Source organism: Somniosus microcephalus, unplaced genomic scaffold (assembly GCF_052327205.1).
Source record: "Somniosus microcephalus isolate GS21.2 unplaced genomic scaffold, FLI_Smic_1.0 unresolved_chr7, whole genome shotgun sequence".
NCBI classification, from domain to species: Eukaryota; Metazoa; Chordata; class Chondrichthyes; order Squaliformes; family Somniosidae; genus Somniosus; species Somniosus microcephalus.
Genome location: NW_028225185.1, coordinates 25,475,577 through 25,496,518, shown reverse-complemented (window position 1 = coordinate 25,496,518; position 20,942 = coordinate 25,475,577). Strand labels below are relative to the sequence as shown.

The 20,942-nt window shown below is 46.2% G+C and overlaps 1 protein-coding gene across 2 annotated transcripts in view; it reads left to right on the top strand.

The window, feature by feature from the left end:
• LOC147086640 (adiponectin receptor protein 1-like) overlaps positions 1 to 20,942 on the top strand; it is a 66,842-nt gene that overhangs the window by 32,807 nt on the left and 13,093 nt on the right. The gene's annotated exons all lie outside the window — the stretch shown is intronic.

Here is a 20,942-nt window from a genome sequence, read left to right as displayed (position 1 = left end):
AGATACCCGGGAGTGAGTTACAGGCAGGAATCTAATCGAGGGGATCGGGGGGTTTATATATAGAATAACAGATACCCGGGAGTGAGTTACAGGCTGGAATCTAATCGAGGGGTTCGGGGGGGTTTATATATAGAATAACAGATACCCGGGAGTGAGTTACAGGCTGGAATCTAATCGGGGGGTTCGGGGAGGTTTATATATAGAATAACAGATACCCGGGAGTGAGTTACAGGCTGGAATCTAATCGGGGGGTTCGGGGGGGTTTATATATAGAATAACAGATACCCGGGAGTGAGTTACAGGCTGGAATCTAATCGAGGGGTTCGGGGGGGTTTATATATAGAATAACAGATACCCGGGAGTGAGTTACAGGCTGGAATCTAATCGGGGGGTTCGGGGAGGTTTATATATAGAATAACAGATACCCGGGAGTGAGTTCCAGGCTAGAATCTAATCGGGGGGTTCGGGGAGGTTTATATATAGAATAACAGATACCCGGGAGTGAGTTACAGGCTGGAATCTAAACGAGTGGTTCGGGGGGATTTGTATATAGAATAACAGATACGCGGGAGTGAGTTACAGGCTAGAATCTAATCGAGGGGTTCAGGGGGTTTATATTTAGAATAACGGAAACCCGGGAGTGAGTTACAGGCTGGAATCTAATCGAGGGGTTCGGGGGGTTTATATATAGAATAACAGATACCCGGGAGTGAGTTACAGGCTGGAATCTAAACGAGTGGTTCGGGGGGATTTGTATATAGAATAACAGATACCCGGGAGTGAGTTACAGGCTAGAATCTAATCGAGAGGTTCAGGGGGTTTATATTTAGAATAACGGAAACCCGGGAGTGAGTTACAGGCTGGAATCTAATCGAGGGGTTCGGGGGGTTTATATATAGAATAACAGATACCCGAGAGTGAGTTACATGCTGGAATCTATTCGAGGGGTTCGGGGGGTTTATATATAGAATAACAGATACCCGGGAGTGAGTTACAGGCTGGAATCTAATTGAGGGGTTCAGGGGGTTTATATATATAGAATAACGGATACCCGGGAGTGAGTTACAGGCTGGAATCTAATTGAGGGGTTCAGGGGGTTTATATTTAGAATAACAGATACCCGGGAGTGAGTTACAAGCTGGAATCTAATCGAGTGGTTCGGGGGGTTTATATATAGAATAACAGATACCCGGAAGTGAGTTACAGGCTGGAATCTAATCTAGGGGTTCGGGGGGTTTATATATAGAATAACAGATACCCGGGAGTGAGTTACAGGCTGGAATCTAATCGAGGGGTTCGGGGGAGGTGTTTATATATAGAATAACAGATACCCGGGAGTGAGTTACAGACTGGAATCTAATCGAGGGGTTCGGGGGGTTTATATATAGAATAACAGATACCCGGGAGTGAGTTACAGGCTGGAATCTAATTGAGGGGTTCAGGGGGTTTATATATATAGAATAACGGATACCCGGGAGTGAGTTACAGGCTGGAATCTAATTGAGGGGTTCAGGGGGTTTATATTTAGAAAAACAGATACCCGGGAGTGAGTTACAAGCTGGAATCTAATCGAGTGGTTCGGGGGGTTTATATATAGAATAACAGATACCCGGGAGTGAGTTACAGGCTGGAATCTAATCTAGGGGTTCGGGGGGTTTATATATAGAATAACAGATACCCGGGAGTGAGTTACAGGCTGGAATCTAATCGAGGGGTTCGGGGGAGGTGTTTATATATAGAATAACAGATACCCGGGAGTGAGTTACAGACTGGAATCTAATCGAGGGGTTCGGGGGGTTTATATATAGAATAACAGATACCCGGGAGTGAGTTACAGGCTGGAATCTAATTGAGGGGTTCAGGGGGTTTATATATATAGAATAACGGATACCCGGGAGTGAGTTACAGGCTGGAATCTAATTGAGGGGTTCAGGGGGTTTATATTTAGAATAACAGATACCCGGGAGTGAGTTACAAGCTGGAATTTAATCGAGTGGTTCGGGGGGTTTATATATAGAATAACAGATACTCGGGAGTGAGTTACAGGCTGGAATCTAATCGAGGGGTTCGGGGGGGTTTATATTTAGAATAACAGATACCCGGGAGTGAGTTACAGGCTGGAATCTAATCGAGTGGTTCGGGGGGTTTATATATAGAATAACAGATACTCGGGAGTGAGTTACAGGCTGGAATCTAATCGAGGGGTTCGGGGGGTTTATATATAGAATAACGGATACCCGGGAGTGAGTTACAGGCTGGAGTCTAATCGAGGGATTCGGGGGGTTTATATATAGAATAACAGATACCCGGGAGTGAGTTACAGGCTGGAATCTAATCGAGGGTTTGGGGGGGTTTATATATAGAATAACAGATACCCGGGAGTGAGTTACAGGCTGGAATCTAATCGGGGGGTTCGGGGGGTTTATATATAGAATAACAGATACCTGGGAGTGAGTTACAGGCTGGAATCTAATCGAGGGGTTCGGGGGAGGTGTTTATATATAGAATAACAGATACCCGGGAGTGAGTTACAGGCTGGAATCTATTCGAGGGGTTCGGGGGGGTTTATATATAGAATAACAGATACCCGGGAGTGAGTTACAGGCTGGAATCTATTCGAGGGGTTCGGGGGGGTTTATATATAGAATAACAGATACCCGGGAGTGAGTTACAGGCTGGAATCTATTCGAGGGGTCCGGGGGGTTTATATATAGAATAACAGATACTCGGGAGTGAGTTACAGGCTGGAATCTAATCGAGGGGTTCGGGGGAGGTGATTATATATAGAATAACAGATACCCGGGAGTGAGTTACAGACTGGTATCTAATCGAGTGGTTCGGGGGAGTTTATATATAGAATAACAGATACCCGGGAGTGAGTTACAGGCTGGAATCTAATCGAGGGGTTCAGGGGGTTTGTATTTAGAATAACGGAAACCCGGGAGTGAGTTACAGGCTGGAATCTAATCGAGGGGTTCAGGGGGGGTTTATATTTAGAATAACAGATACCCGGGAGTGAGTTACAGGCTGGAATCTAATCGAGGGGTTCGGGGGGTTTATATATAGAATAACAGATACCCGGGAGTGAGTTACAGGCTGGAATCTAATCGCGGGGTTCAGGGGGGTTTATATTTAGAATAACAGATACCCGGGAGTGAATTACAGGCTGGAATCTAATCGAGGGGTTCGGGGGGGTTTATATTTAGAATAACAGATACCCGGGAGTGAGTTACAGGCTGGAATCTAATCGAGGGGTTCGGGGGTTTATATATAGAATAACAGATACCCGGGAGTGAGTTACAGGCTGGAATCTAATCGAGGGGTTCGGGGGTTTATATATAGAATAACAGATACCCGGGAGCGAGTTACAGGCTGGAATCTAATCGGGGGGTTCGGGGGGTTTATATATAGAATAACGGATACCCGGGAGTGAGTTACAGGCTGGAATCTAATCAAGGGGTTCGGGGGGTTTATATATAGAATAACAGATACCCGGGAGTGAGTTACAGGCTGGAATCTAATCGAGGAGTGCGGGGGGTTTATATATAGAATAACAGATACCCGGGAGTGAGTTACAGGCTGGAATCTAATCGAGGGGTTCGGGGGGTTTATATATAGAATAACAGATACCCGGGAGTGAGTTACAGGCTGGAATCTAATCGAGGAGTGCGGGGGGTTTATATATAGAATAACAGATACCCGGGAGTGAGTTACAGGCTGGAATCTAATCGTGGGGTTCGGGGGGGTTTATATATAGAATAACAGATACCCGGGAGTGAGTTACAGGCTGGAGTCTAATCGAGGGATTCGGGGGGGTTATATATAGAATAACGGATACCCGGGTGTGAGTTACAGGCTGGAATCTAATCGAGGGGTTCGGGGGGGGTTTATATATAGAATAACAGATACCCGGGAGTGAGTTACAGGCTGGAATCTAATCGGGGGGTTCGGGGGGTTTATATATAGAATAACAGATACCCGGGAGTGAGTTACAGGCTGGAATCTAATCGAGGGGTTCGGGGGGTTTATATATAGAATAACAGACACCCGGGAGTGAGTTACAGGCTGGAATCTAATCGAGGGGTTCGGGGGGTTTATATATAGAATAACAGATACCCGGGAGTGAGTTACAGGCTGGAATCTATTCGAGGGGTTCGGGGGGGTTTACATATAGAATAACAGATACCCGGGAGTGAGTTACAGGCTGGAATCTAATCGGGGGGTTCGGGGGGTTTATATACAGAATAACGGATACCTGGGAGTGAGTTACAGGCTGGAATCTAATCGAGGGGTTCGGAGGTGTTTATATATAGAATAACAGATACCCGGGAGTGAGTTACAGGCTGGAATCTATTCGAGGGGTTCGGAGGGGTTTATATATAGAATAACAGATACCCGGGAGTGAGTTACAGGCTGGAATCTATTCGAGGGGTTCGGGGGGTTTATATATAGAATAACAGATACCCGGGAGTGAGTTACAGGCTGGAATCTAATCGGGGGGTTCGGGGGGTTTATATATAGAATAACGGATACCCGGGAGCGAGTTACAGGCTGGAATCTAATCGAGGGGTTCGGGGGAGTTTATATATAGAATAACAGATACCCGGGAGTGAGTTACAGACTGGTATCTAATCGAGTGGTTCGGGGGAGTTTATATATAGAATAACAGATACCCGGGAGTGAGTTACAGGCTGGAATCTAATCGAGTGGTTCGGGGGAGTTTATATATAGAATAACAGATACCCGGGAGTGAGTTACAGGCTGGAATCTAATCGAGGGGTTCAGGGGGTTTGTATTTAGAATAACGGAAACCCGGGAGTGAGTTACAGGCTGGAATCTAATCGAGGGGTTCAGGGGGGGTTTATATTTAGAATAACAGATACCCGGGAGTGAGTTACAGGCTGGAATCTAATCGAGGGGTTCGGGGGGTTTATATATAGAATAACAGATACCCGGGAGTGAGTTACAGGCTGGAATCTAATCGAGGGGTTCAGGGGGGTTTATATTTAGAATAACAGATACCCGGGAGTGAATTACAGGCTGGAATCTAATCGAGGGGTTCGGGGGGGTTTATATTTAGAATAACAGATACCCGGGAGTGAGTTACAGGCTGGAATCTAATCGAGGGGTTCGGGGGAGGTGTTTATATATAGAATAACAGATACCCGGGAGTGAGTTACAGGCTGGAATCTAATCGAGGGGTTCGGGGGTTTATATATAGAATAACAGATACCCGGGAGTGAGTTACAGGCTGGAATCTAATTGAGGGGTTCAGGGGGTTTATATATATAGAATAACGGATACCCGGGAGTGAGTTACAGGCTGGAATCTAATTGAGGGGTTCAGGGGGTTTATATTTAGAATAACAGATACCCGGGAGTGAGTTACAAGCTGGAATCTAATCGAGTGCTTCGGGGGTTTATATATAGAATAACAGATACTCGGGAGTGAGTTACAGGCTGGAATCTAATCGAGGAGTTCGGGGGGGTTTATATTTAGAATAACAGATACCCGGGAGTGAGTTACAGGCTGGAATCTAATCGAGTGGTTCGGGGGGTTTATATATAGAATAACAGATACTCGGGAGTGAGTTACAGGCTGGAATCTAATCGAGGGGTTCGGGGGGTTTATATATAGAATAACGGATACCCGGGAGTGAGTTACAGGCTGGAGTCTAATCGAGGGATTCGGGGGGTTTATATGTAGAATAACAGATACCCTGGAGTGAGTTACAGGCTGGAATCTATTCGAGGGGTTCGGGGGGGTTTATATATAGAATAACAGATACCCGGGAGTGAGTTACAGGCTGGAATCTAATCGGGGGGTTCGGGGGGCTTATATATAGAATAACGGATACCTGGGAGTGAGTTACAGGCTGGAATCTAATCGAGGGGTTCGGGGGAGGTGTTTATATATAGAATAACAGATACCCGGGAGTGAGTTACAGGCTGGAATCTATTCGAGGGGTTCGGGGGGGTTTATATATAGAATAACAGATACCCGGGAGTGAGTTACAGGCTGGAATCTATTCGAGGGGTTCGGGGGGTTTATATATAGAATAACAGATACCCGGGAGTGAGTTACAGGCTGGAATCTAATCGGGGGGTTCGGGGGGTTTATATATAGAATAACGGATACCCGGGAGCGAGTTACAGGCTGGAATCTAATCGAGTGGTTCGGGGGAGTTTATATATAGAATAACAGATACCCGGGAGTGAGTTACAGGCTGGAATCTAATCGAGGGGTTCAGGGGGGGTTTATATTTAGAATTACAGATACCTGGGAGTGAGTTACAGGCTGGAATCTAATCGAGGGGTTCGGGGTGTTTATATATAGAATAACAGATACCCGGGAGTGAGTTGCAGGCTGGAATCTAATCGAGGGGTTCAGGGGGGTTTATATTTAGAATAACAGATACCCGGGAGTGAGTTACAGGCTGGAATCTAATCGAGGGGTTCTGGGGTTTATATATAGAATAACAGATACCCGGGAGTGAGTTAAAGGCTGGAATCTAATCGGGGGGGTTCGGGGGGTTTATATATAGAATAACAGATACCCGGGAGTGAGTTACAGGCTGGAATCTAATCTAGGGGTTCGGGGGGTTTATATATAGAATAACAGATACCCGGGAGTGAGTTACAGGCTGGAATCTAATCGAGGGGTTCGGGGGAGGTGTTTATATATAGAATAACAGATACCCGGGAGTGAGTTACAGACTGGAATCTAATCGAGGGGTTCGGGGGGTTTATATATAGAATAACAGATACCCGGGAGTGAGTTACAGGCTGGAATCTAATTGAGGGGTTCAGGGGGTTTATATATATAGAATAACGGATACCCGGGAGTGAGTTACAGGCTGGAATCTAATTGAGGGGTTCAGGGGGTTTATATTTAGAATAACAGATACCCGGGAGTGAGTTACAAGCTGGAATTTAATCGAGTGGTTCGGGGGGTTTATATATAGAATAACAGATACTCGGGAGTGAGTTACAGGCTGGAATCTAATCGAGGGGTTCGGGGGGGTTTATATTTAGAATAACAGATACCCGGGAGTGAGTTACAGGCTGGAATCTAATCGAGTGGTTCGGGGGGTTTATATATAGAATAACAGATACTCGGGAGTGAGTTACAGGCTGGAATCTAATCGAGGGGTTCGGGGGGTTTATATATAGAATAACGGATACCCGGGAGTGAGTTACAGGCTGGAGTCTAATCGAGGGATTCGGGTGGTTTATATATAGAATAACAGATACCCGGGAGTGAGTTACAGGCTGGAATCTAATCGAGGGTTTGGGGGGGTTTATATATAGAATAACAGATACCCGGGAGTGAGTTACAGGCTGGAATCTAATCGGGGGGTTCGGGGGGTTTATATATACAATAACGGATACCTGGGAGTGAGTTAAAGGCTGGAATCTAATCGAGGGGTTCGGGGGAGGTGTTTATATATAGAATAACAGATACCCGGGAGTGAGTTACAGGCTGGAATCTATTCGAGGGGTTCGGGGGGGTTTATATATAGAATAACAGATACCCGGGAGTGAGTTACAGGCTGGAATCTATTCGTGGGGTTCGGGGGGGTTTATATATAGAATAACAGATACCCGGGAGTGAGTTACAGGCTGGAATCTATTCGAGGGGTTCGGGGGGTTTATATATAGAATAACAGATACCCGGGAGTGAGTTACAGGCTGGAATCTAATCGGGGGGTTCGGGGGGTTTATATATAGAATAACAGATACCCGGGAGTGAGTTACAGGCTGGAATCTAATCGAGGGGTCCGGGGGGTTTATATATAGAATAACAGATACTCGGGAGTGAGTTACAGGCTGGAATCTAATCGAGGGGTTCGGGGGAGGTGATTATATATAGAATAACAGATACCCGGGAGTGAGTTACAGACTGGTATCTAATCGAGTGGTTCGGGGGAGTTTATATATAGAATAACAGATACCCGGGAGTGAGTTACAGGCTGGAATCTAATCGAGGGGTTCAGGGGGTTTGTATTTAGAATAACGGAAACCCGGGAGTGAGTTACAGGCTGGAATCTAATCGAGGGGTTCAGGGGGGGTTTATATTTAGAATAACAGATACCCGGGAGTGAGTTACAGGCTGGAATCTAATCGAGGGGTTCGGGGGGTTTATATATAGAATAACAGATACCCGGGAGTGAGTTACAGGCTGGAATCTAATCGAGGGGTTCAGGGGGGTTTATATTTAGAATAACAGATACCCGGGAGTGAATTACAGGCTGGAATCTAATCGAGGGGTTCGGGGGGGTTTATATTTAGAATAACAGATACCCGGGAGTGAGTTACAGGCTGGAATCTAATCGAGGGGTTCGGGGGTTTATATATAGAATAACAGATACCCGGGAGTGAGTTACAGGCTGGAATCTAATCGAGGGGTTCGGGGGTTTATATATAGAATAACAGATACCCGGGAGCGAGTTACAGGCTGGAATCTAATCGGGTGGTTCGGGGGGTTTATATATAGAATAACGGATACCCGGGAGTGAGTTACAGGCTGGAATCTAATCAAGGGGTTCGGGGGGTTTATATATAGAATAACAGATACCCGGGAGTGAGTTACAGGCTGGAATCTAATCGAGGAGTGCGGGGGGTTTATATATAGAATAACAGATACCCGGGAGTGAGTTACAGGCTGGAATCTAATCGAGGGGTTCCGGGGGTTTATATATAGAACAACAGATACCCGGGAGTGAGTTACAGGCTGGAATCTAATCGAGGAGTGCGGGGGGTTTATATATAGAATAACAGATACCCGGGAGTGAGTTACAGGCTGGAGTCTAATCGAGGGATTCGGGGGGGTTATATATAGAATAACGGATACCCGGGTGTGAGTTACAGGCTGGAATCTAATCGAGGGGTTCGGGGGGTTTATATATAGAATAACAGATACCCGGGAGTGAGTTACAGGCTGGAATCTAATCGAGGGGTTCAGGGGGGTTTATATTTAGAATAACAGATACCCGGGAGTGAATTACAGGCTGGAATCTAATCGAGGGGTTCGGGGGGGTTTATATTTAGAATAACAGATACCCGGGAGTGAGTTACAGGCTGGAATCTAATCGAGGGGTTCGGGGGTTTATATATAGAATAACAGATACCCGGGAGTGAGTTACAGGCTGGAATCTAATCGAGGGGTTCGGGGTTTATATATAGAATAACAGATACCCGGGAGCGAGTTACAGGCTGGAATCTAATCGGGTGGTTCGGGGGGTTTATATATAGAATAACGGATACCCGGGAGTGAGTTACAGGCTGGAATCTAATCAAGGGGTTCGGGGGGTTTATATATAGAATAACAGATACCCGGGAGTGAGTTACAGGCTGGAATCTAATTGAGGGGTTCAGGGGGTTTATATATATAGAATAACGGATACCCGGGAGTGAGTTACAGGCTGGAATCTAATTGAGGGGTTCAGGGGGTTTATATTTAGAATAACAGATACCCGGGAGTGAGTTACAAGCTGGAATCTAATCGAGTGCTTCGGGGGTTTATATATAGAATAACAGATACTCGGGAGTGAGTTACAGGCTGGAATCTAATCGAGGAGTTCGGGGGGGTTTATATTTAGAATAACAGATACCCGGGAGTGAGTTACAGGCTGGAATCTAATCGAGTGGTTCGGGGGGTTTATATATAGAATAACAGATACTCGGGAGTGAGTTACAGGCTGGAATCTAATCGAGGGGTTCGGGGGGTTTATATATAGAATAACGGATACCCGGGAGTGAGTTACAGGCTGGAGTCTAATCGAGGGATTCGGGGGGTTTATATGTAGAATAACAGATACCCTGGAGTGAGTTACAGGCTGGAATCTATTCGAGGGGTTCGGGGGGGTTTATATATAGAATAACAGATACCCGGGAGTGAGTTACAGGCTGGAATCTAATCGGGGGGTTCGGGGGGCTTATATATAGAATAACGGATACCTGGGAGTGAGTTACAGGCTGGAATCTAATCGAGGGGTTCGGGGGAGGTGTTTATATATAGAATAACAGATACCCGGGAGTGAGTTACAGGCTGGAATCTATTCGAGGGGTTCGGGGGGGTTTATATATAGAATAACAGATACCCGGGAGTGAGTTACAGGCTGGAATCTATTCGAGGGGTTCGGGGGGTTTATATATAGAATAACAGATACCCGGGAGTAAGTTACAGGCTGGAATCTAATCGGGGGGTTCGGGGGGTTTATATATAGAATAACGGATACCCGGGAGCGAGTTACAGGCTGGAATCTAATCGAGTGGTTCGGGGGAGTTTATATATAGAATAACAGATACCCGGGAGTGAGTTACAGGCTGGAATCTAATCGAGGGGTTCAGGGGGGGTTTATATTTAGAATTACAGATACCTGGGAGTGAGTTACAGGCTGGAATCTAATCGAGGGGTTCGGGGTGTTTATATATAGAATAACAGATACCCGGGAGTGAGTTGCAGGCTGGAATCTAATCGAGGGGTTCAGGGGGGTTTATATTTAGAATAACAGATACCCGGGAGTGAGTTACAGGCTGGAATCTAATCGAGGGGTTCTGGGGTTTATATATAGAATAACAGATACCCGGGAGTGAGTTAAAGGCTGGAATCTAATCGGGGGGGTTCGGGGGGTTTATATATAGAATAACAGATACCCGGGAGTGAGTTACAGGCTGGAATCTAATCTAGGGGTTCGGGGGGTTTATATATAGAATAACAGATACCCGGGAGTGAGTTACAGGCTGGAATCTAATCGAGGGGTTCGGGGGAGGTGTTTATATATAGAATAACAGATACCCGGGAGTGAGTTACAGACTGGAATCTAATCGAGGGGTTCGGGGGGTTTATATATAGAATAACAGATACCCGGGAGTGAGTTACAGGCTGGAATCTAATTGAGGGGTTCAGGGGGTTTATATATATAGAATAACGGATACCCGGGAGTGAGTTACAGGCTGGAATCTAATTGAGGGGTTCAGGGGGTTTATATTTAGAATAACAGATACCCGGGAGTGAGTTACAAGCTGGAATTTAATCGAGTGGTTCGGGGGGTTTATATATAGAATAACAGATACTCGGGAGTGAGTTACAGGCTGGAATCTAATCGAGGGGTTCGGGGGGGTTTATATTTAGAATAACAGATACCCGGGAGTGAGTTACAGGCTGGAATCTAATCGAGTGGTTCGGGGGGTTTATATATAGAATAACAGATACTCGGGAGTGAGTTACAGGCTGGAATCTAATCGAGGGGTTCGGGGGGTTTATATATAGAATAACGGATACCCGGGAGTGAGTTACAGGCTGGAGTCTAATCGAGGGATTCGGGTGGTTTATATATAGAATAACAGATACCCGGGAGTGAGTTACAGGCTGGAATCTAATCGAGGGTTTGGGGGGGTTTATATATAGAATAACAGATACCCGGGAGTGAGTTACAGGCTGGAATCTAATCGGGGGGTTCGGGGGGTTTATATATACAATAACGGATACCTGGGAGTGAGTTAAAGGCTGGAATCTAATCGAGGGGTTCGGGGGAGGTGTTTATATATAGAATAACAGATACCCGGGAGTGAGTTACAGGCTGGAATCTATTCGAGGGGTTCGGGGGGGTTTATATATAGAATAACAGATACCCGGGAGTGAGTTACAGGCTGGAATCTATTCGTGGGGTTCGGGGGGGTTTATATATAGAATAACAGATACCCGGGAGTGAGTTACAGGCTGGAATCTATTCGAGGGGTTCGGGGGGTTTATATATAGAATAACAGATACCCGGGAGTGAGTTACAGGCTGGAATCTAATCGGGGGGTTCGGGGGGTTTATATATAGAATAACAGATACCCGGGAGTGAGTTACAGGCTGGAATCTAATCGAGGGGTCCGGGGGGTTTATATATAGAATAACAGATACTCGGGAGTGAGTTACAGGCTGGAATCTAATCGAGGGGTTCGGGGGAGGTGATTATATATAGAATAACAGATACCCGGGAGTGAGTTACAGACTGGTATCTAATCGAGTGGTTCGGGGGAGTTTATATATAGAATAACAGATACCCGGGAGTGAGTTACAGGCTGGAATCTAATCGAGGGGTTCAGGGGGTTTGTATTTAGAATAACGGAAACCCGGGAGTGAGTTACAGGCTGGAATCTAATCGAGGGGTTCAGGGGGGGTTTATATTTAGAATAACAGATACCCGGGAGTGAGTTACAGGCTGGAATCTAATCGAGGGGTTCGGGGGGTTTATATATAGAATAACAGATACCCGGGAGTGAGTTACAGGCTGGAATCTAATCGAGGGGTTCAGGGGGGTTTATATTTAGAATAACAGATACCCGGGAGTGAATTACAGGCTGGAATCTAATCGAGGGGTTCGGGGGGGTTTATATTTAGAATAACAGATACCCGGGAGTGAGTTACAGGCTGGAATCTAATCGAGGGGTTCGGGGGTTTATATATAGAATAACAGATACCCGGGAGTGAGTTACAGGCTGGAATCTAATCGAGGGGTTCGGGGGTTTATATATAGAATAACAGATACCCGGGAGCGAGTTACAGGCTGGAATCTAATCGGGTGGTTCGGGGGGTTTATATATAGAATAACGGATACCCGGGAGTGAGTTACAGGCTGGAATCTAATCAAGGGGTTCGGGGGGTTTATATATAGAATAACAGATACCCGGGAGTGAGTTACAGGCTGGAATCTAATCGAGGAGTGCGGGGGGTTTATATATAGAATAACAGATACCCGGGAGTGAGTTACAGGCTGGAATCTAATCGAGGGGTTCGGGGGGTTTATATATAGAACAACAGATACCCGGGAGTGAGTTACAGGCTGGAATCTAATCGAGGAGTGCGGGGGGTTTATATATAGAATAACAGATACCCGGGAGTGAGTTACAGGCTGGAGTCTAATCGAGGGATTCGGGGGGGTTATATATAGAATAACGGATACCCGGGTGTGAGTTACAGGCTGGAATCTAATCGAGGGGTTCGGGGGGTTTATATATAGAATAACAGATACCCGGGAGTGAGTTACAGGCTGGAATCTAATCGAGGGGTTCAGGGGGGTTTATATTTAGAATAACAGATACCCGGGAGTGAATTACAGGCTGGAATCTAATCGAGGGGTTCGGGGGGGTTTATATTTAGAATAACAGATACCCGGGAGTGAGTTACAGGCTGGAATCTAATCGAGGGGTTCGGGGGTTTATATATAGAATAACAGATACCCGGGAGTGAGTTACAGGCTGGAATCTAATCGAGGGGTTCGGGGTTTATATATAGAATAACAGATACCCGGGAGCGAGTTACAGGCTGGAATCTAATCGGGTGGTTCGGGGGGTTTATATATAGAATAACGGATACCCGGGAGTGAGTTACAGGCTGGAATCTAATCAAGGGGTTCGGGGGGTTTATATATAGAATAACAGATACCCGGGAGTGAGTTACAGGCTGGAATCTAATCGAGGAGTGCGGGGGGTTTATATATAGAATAACAGATACCCGGGAGTGAGTTACAGGCTGGAATCTAATCGAGGGGTTCGGGGGGTTTATATATAGAACAACAGATACCCGGGAGTGAGTTACAGGCTGGAATCTAATCGAGGAGTGCGGGGGGTTTATATATAGAATAACAGATACCCGGGAGTGAGTTACAGGCTGGAGTCTAATCGAGGGATTCGGGGGGGTTATATATAGAATAACGGATACCCGGGTGTGAGTTACAGGCTGGAATCTAATCGAGGGGTTCGGGGGGGGTTTATATATAGAATAACAGATACCCGGGAGTGAGTTACAGGCTGGAATCTAATCGGGGGGTTCGGGGGGTTTATATATAGAATAACAGATACTCGGGAGTGAGTTACAGGCTGGAATCTAATCGAGGGGTTCGGGGGGTTTATATATAGAATAACAGACACCCGGGAGTGAGTTACAGGCTGGAATCTAATCGAGGGGTTCGGGGGGTTTATATATAGAATAACAGATACCCGGGAGTGAGTTACAGGCTGGAATCTATTCGAGGGGTTCGGGGGGGTTTACATATAGAATAACAGATACCCGGGAGTGAGTTACAGGCTGGAATCTAATCGGGGGGTTCGGGGGGTTTATATACAGAATAACGGATACCTGGGAGTGAGTTACAGGCTGGAATCTAATCGAGGGGTTCGGGGGAGGTGTTTATATATAGAATAACAGATACCCGGGAGTGAGTTACAGGCTGGAATCTATTCGAGGGGTTCGGGGGGGTTTATATACAGAATAACAGATACCCGGGAGTGAGTTACAGGCTGGAATCTATTCGAGGGGTTCGGGGGGTTTATATATAGAATAACAGATACCCGGGAGTGAGTTACAGGCTGGAATCCAATCGGGGGGTTCGGGGGGTTTATATATAGAATAACGGATACCCGGGAGCGAGTTACAGGCTGGAATCTAAACGAGGGGTTCGGGGGAGTTTATATATAGAATAACAGATACCCGGGAGTGAGTTACAGACTGGTATCTAATCGAGTGGTTCGGGGGAGTTTATATATAGAATAACAGATACCCGGGAGTGAGTTACAGGCTGGAATCTAATCGAGTGGTTCGGGGGAGTTTATATATAGAATAACAGATACCCGGGAGTGAGTTACAGGCTGGAATCTAATCGAGGGGTTCAGGGGGTTTGTATTTAGAATAACGGAAACCCGGGAGTGAGTTACAGGCTGGAATCTAATCGAGGGGTTCAGGGGGTGTTTATATTTAGAATAACAGATACCCGGGAGTGAGTTACAGGCTGGAATCTAATCGAGGGGTTCGGGGGGTTTATATATAGAATAACAGATACCCGGGAGTGAGTTACAGGCTGGAATCTAATCGAGGGGTTCAGGGGGGTTTATATTTAGAATAACAGATACCCGGGAGTGAATTACAGGCTGGAATCTAATCGAGGGGTTCGGGGGGGTTGATATTTAGAATAACAGATACCCGGGAGTGAGTTACAGGCTGGAATCTAATCGAGGGGTTCGGGGCAGGTGTTTATATATAGAATAACAGATACCCGGGAGTGAGTTACAGGCTGGAATCTAATCGAGGGGTTCGGGGGTTTATATATAGAATAACAGATACCCGGGAGTGAGTTACAGGCTGGAATCTAATTGAGGGGTTCAGGGGGTTTATATATATAGAATAACGGATACCCGGGAGTGAGTTACAGGCTGGAATCTAATTGAGGGGTTCAGGGGGTTTATATTTAGAATAACAGATACCCGGGAGTGAGTTACAAGCTGGAATCTAATCGAGTGCTTCGGGGGTTTATATATAGAATAACAGATACTCGGGAGTGAGTTACAGGCTGGAATCTAATCGAGGAGTTCGGGGGGGTTTATATTTAGAATAACAGATACCCGGGAGTGAGTTACAGGCTGGAATCTAATCGAGTGGTTCGGGGGGTTTATATATAGAATAACAGATACTCGGGAGTGAGTTACAGGCTGGAATCTAATCGAGGGGTTCGGGGGGTTTATATATAGAATAACGGATACCCGGGAGTGAGTTACAGGCTGGAGTCTAATCGAGGGATTCGGGGGGTTTATATATAGAATAACAGATACCCGGGAGTGAGTTACAGGCTGGAATCTAATCGGGGGGTTCGGGGGGTTTATATATAGAATAACGGACACCTGGGAGTGAGTTACAGGCTGGAATCTAATCGAGGGGTTCGGGGGAGGTGTTTATATATAGAATAACAGATACCCGGGAGTGAGTTACAGGCTGGAATCTATTCGAGGGGTTCGGGGGGGTTTATATATAGAATAACAGATACCCGGGAGTGAGTTACAGGCTGGAATCTATTCGAGGGGTTCGGGGGGTTTATATATAGAATAACAGATACCCGGGAGTGAGTTACAGGCTGGAATCTAATCGGGGGGTTCGGGGGGTTTATATATAGAATAACGGATACCCGGGAGCGAGTTACAGGCTGGAATCTAATCGAGTGGTTCGGGGGAGTTTATATATAGAATAACAGATATCCGGGAGTGAGTTACAGGCTGGAATCTAATCGAGGGGTTCAGGGGGTTTGTATTTAGAATAACGGAAACCCGGGAGTGAGTTACAGGCTGGAATCTAATCGAGGGGTTCAGGGGGGGTTTATATTTAGAATAACAGATACCTGGGAGTGAGTTACAGGCTGGAATCTAATCGAGGGGTTCGGGGGGTTTATATATAGAATAACGGATACCCGGGAGCGAGTTACAGGCTGGAATCTAATCGAGTGGTTCGGGGGAGTTTATATATAGAATAACAGATATCCGTGAGTGAGTTACAGGCTGGAATCTAATCGAGGGGTTCAGGGGGTTTGTATTTAGAATAACGGAAACCCGGGAGTGAGTTACAGGCTGGAATCTAATCGGGGGGTTCAGGGGGATTTATATTTAGAATAACAGATACCCGGGAGTGAGTTACAGGCTGGAATCTAATCGAGGGGTTCGGGGGTTTATATATAGAATAACAGATACCCGGGGGTGAGTTACAGGCTGGAATCTAATCGGGGGGGTTCGGGGGGTTTATATATAGAATAACAGATACCCGGGAGTGAGTTACAGGCTGGAATCTAATCGTGGGGTTCGGGGGTTTATATATAGAATAACAGATACCCGGGAGTGAGTTACAGGCTGGAATCTAATCGAGGAGTGCGGGGGGTTTATATATAGAATAACAGATACCCGGGAGTGAGTTACAGGATGGAATCTAATCGAGGGGTTTGGGGGGTTTATATATAGAATACAGATACCCGGGAGTGAGTTACAGGCTGGAATCTAATCAAGGGGTTCGGGGGGTTTATATATAGAATAACAGATACCCGGGAGTGAGTTACAGGCTGGAATCGAATCGAGGAGTGCGGGGGGTTTATATATAGAATAACAGATACCCGGGAGTGAGTTACAGGCTGGAATCTAATCGAGGGGTTCGGGGGGTTTATATATAGAATAACAGATACCCGGGAGTGAGCTACAGGCTGGAATCTAATCGAGGAGTGCGGGGGGTTTATATATAGAATAACAGATACCCGGGAGTGAGTTACAGGCTGGAATCTAATCGAGGGGTTCGGGGGGGTTTATATATAAAATAACAGATACCCGGGAGTGAGTTACAGGCTGGAGTCTAATCGAGGGATTCGGGGGGGTTATATATAGAATAACGGATACCCGGGTGTGAGTTACAGGCTGGAATCTAATCGAGGGGTTCGGGGGGGTTTATATATAGAATAACAGATACCCGGGAGTGAGTTACAGGCTGGAATCTAATCGGGGGGTTCGGGGGGTTTATATACAGAATAACAGATACCCGGGAGTGAGTTACAGGCTGGAATCTAATCGAGGGGTTCGGGGGGTTTATATATAGAATAACAGACACCCGGGAGTGAGTTACAGGCTGGAATCTAATCGAGGGGTTCGGGGGGTTTATATATAGAATAACAGATACCCGGGAGTGAGTTACAGGCTGGAATCTATTCGAGGGGTTCGGGGGGGTTTACATATAGAATAACAGATACCCGGGAGTGAGTTACAGGCTGGAATCTAATCGGGGGGTTCGGGGGGTTTATATACAGAATAACGGATACCTGGGAGTGAGTTACAGGCTGGAATCTAATCGAGGGGTTCGGGGGAGGTGTTTATATATAGAATAACAGATACCCGGGAGTGAGTTACAGGCTGGAATCTATTCGAGGGGTTCGGGGGGGTTTATATATAGAATAACAGATACCCGGGAGTGAGTTACAGGCTGGAATCTATTCGAGGGGTTCGGGGGGTTTATATATAGAATAACAGATACCCGGGAGTGAGTTACAGGCTGGAATCTAATCGGGGGGTTCGGGGGAGTTTATATATAGAATAACAGATACCCGGGAGTGAGTTACAGGCTGGAATCTATTCGAGGGGTTCGGGGGGGTTTATATATAGAATAACAGATACCCGGGAGTGAGTTACAGGCTGGAATCTATTCGAGGGGTTCGGGGGGTTTATATTTAGAATAACAGATACCCGGGAGTGAATTACAGGCTGGAATCTAATCGAGGGGTTCGGGGGGGTTTATATTTAGAATAACAGATACCCGGGAGTGAGTTACAGGCTGGAATCTAATCGAGGGGTTCGGGGGAGGTGTTTATATATAGAATAACAGATACCCGGGAGTGAGTTACAGGCTGGAATCTAATCGAGGGGTTCGGGGGTTTAAATATAGAATAACAGATACCCGGGAGTGAGTTACAGGCTGGAATCTAATTGAGGGGTTCAGGGGGTTTATATATATAGAATAACGGATACCCGGGAGTGAGTTACAGGCTGGAATCTAATTGAGGGGTTCAGGGGGTTTATATTTAGAATAACAGATACCCGGGAGTGAGTTACAAGCTGGAATCTAATCGAGTGCTTCGGGGGTTTATATATAGAATAACAGATACTCGGGAGTGAGTTACAGGCTGGAATCTAATCGAGGAGTTCGGGGGGGTTTATATTTAGAATAACAGATACCCGGGAGTGAGTTACAGGCTGGAATCTAATCGAGTGGTTCGGGGGGTTTATATATAGAATAACAGATACTCGGGAGTGAGTTACAGGCTGGAATCTAATCGAGGGGTTCGGGGGGTTTATATATAGAATAACGGATACCCGGGAGTGAGTTACGGGCTGGAGTCTAATCGAGGGATTCGGGGGGTTTATATGTAGAATAACAGATACCCGGGAGTGAGTTGCAGGCTGGAATCTATTCGAGGGGTTCGGGGGGGTTTATATATAGAATAACAGATACCCGGGAGTGAGTTACAGGCTGGAATCTAATCGGGGGGTTCGGGGGGTTTATATATAGAATAACGGATACCTGCGAGTGAGTTACAGGCTGGAATCTAATCGAGGGGTTCGGGGGAGGTGTTTATATATAGAATAACAGATACCCGGGAGTGAGTTACAGGCTGGAATCTATTCGAGGGGTTCGGGGGGGTTTATATATAGAATAACAGATACCCGGGAGTGAGTTACAGGCTGGAATCTATTCGAGGGGTTCGGGGGGTTTATATATAGAATAACAGATACCCGGGAGTGAGTTACAGGCTGGAATCTAATCGGGGGGTTCGGGGGGTTTATATATAGAATAACGGATACCCGGGAGCGAGTTACAGGCTGGAATCTAATCGAGTGGTTCGGGGGAGTTTATATATAGAATAACAGATACCCGGGAGTGAGTTACAGGCTGGAATCTAATCGAGGGGTTGAGGGGGTTTGTATTTAGAATAACGGAAACCCGGGAGTGAGTTACAGGCTGGAATATAATCGAGGGGTTTCGGGGGGGGTTTATATTTAGAATAACAGATACCTGGGAGTGAGTTACAGGCTGGAATCTAATCGAGGGGTTCGGGGGGTTTATATATAGAATAACAGATACCCGGGAGTGAGTTACAGGCTGGAATCTAATCGAGGGGTTCAGGGGGGTTTATATTTAGAATAACAGATACCCGGGAGTGAGTTACAGGCTGGAATCTAATCGAGGGGTTCGGGGGTTTATATATAGAATAACAGATACCCGGGAGTGAGTTACAGGCTGGAATCTAATCGGGGTGGTTCGGGGGGTTTATATATAGAATAACAGATACCCGGGAGTGAGTTACAGGCTGGAATCTAATCGTGGGGTTCGGGCGGTTTATATATAGAATAACAGATACCCGGGAGTGAGTTACAGGCTGGAATCTAATCGAGGAGTGCGGGGGGTTTATATATAGAATAACAGATACCCGGGAGTGAGTTACAGGCTGGAATCTAATCGAGGGGTTTGGGGGGTTTATATATAGAATACAGATACCCGGGAGTGAGTTACAGGCTGGAATCTAATCAAGGGGTTCGGGGGGTTTATATATAGAATAACAGATACCCGGGAGTGAGTTACAGGCTGGAATCGAATCGAGGAGTGCGGGGGGTTTATATATAGAATAACAGATACCCGGGAGTGAGTTACAGGCTGGAATCTAATCGAGGGGTTCGGGGGGTTTATATATAGAATAACAGATACCCGGGAGTGAGTTACAGGCTGGAATCTAATCGAGGAGTGCGGGGGGTTTATATATAGAATAACAGATACCCGGGAGTGAGTTACAGGCTGGAATCTAATCGAGGGGTTCGGGGGGGTTTATATATAGAATAACAGATACCCGGGAGTGAGTTTCAGGCTGGAGTCTAATCGAGGGATTCGGGGGGGTTATATATAGAATAACGGATACCCGGGTGTGAGTTACAGGCTGGAATCTAATCGAGGGGTTCGGGGGGGTTTATATATAGAATAACAGATACCCGGGAGTGAGTTACAGGCTGGAATCTAATCGGGGGGTTCGGGGGGTTTATATACAGAATAACAGATACCCGGGAGTGAGTTACAGGCTGGAATCTAATCGAGGGGTTCGGGGGGTTTATATATAGAATAACAGATACCCGGGAGTGAGTTACAGGCTGGAATCTAATCGAGGGGTTCGGGGGGTTTATATATAGAATAACAGATACCCGGGAGTGAGTTACAGGCTAAAATCTAATCGAGGGGTTCGGGGGGTTTATATATAGAATAACAGATACCCGGGAGTGAGTTACTGACTGGAATCTAATCGAGGGGTTCGGTGGGTTTATATATAGAATAACAGATACCCGGGAGTGAGTTACAGGCTGGAATCTAATCGAGGGGTTCGGGGGGGTTTATATATAAAATAACAGATACCCGGGAGTGAGTTAGAGGCTGGAATCTAATCGAGGGGTTCGGGGGGTTTATATATAGAATAACAGATACCCGGGAGTGAGTTACAGGCTGGAATCTAATCGGGGGGTTCGGGGGGGTTTATATATAAAATAACAGATACCCGGGAGTGAGTTACAGGCTGGAATCTAATCGAGGGGTTCGGGGGGTTTATATATAGAATAACA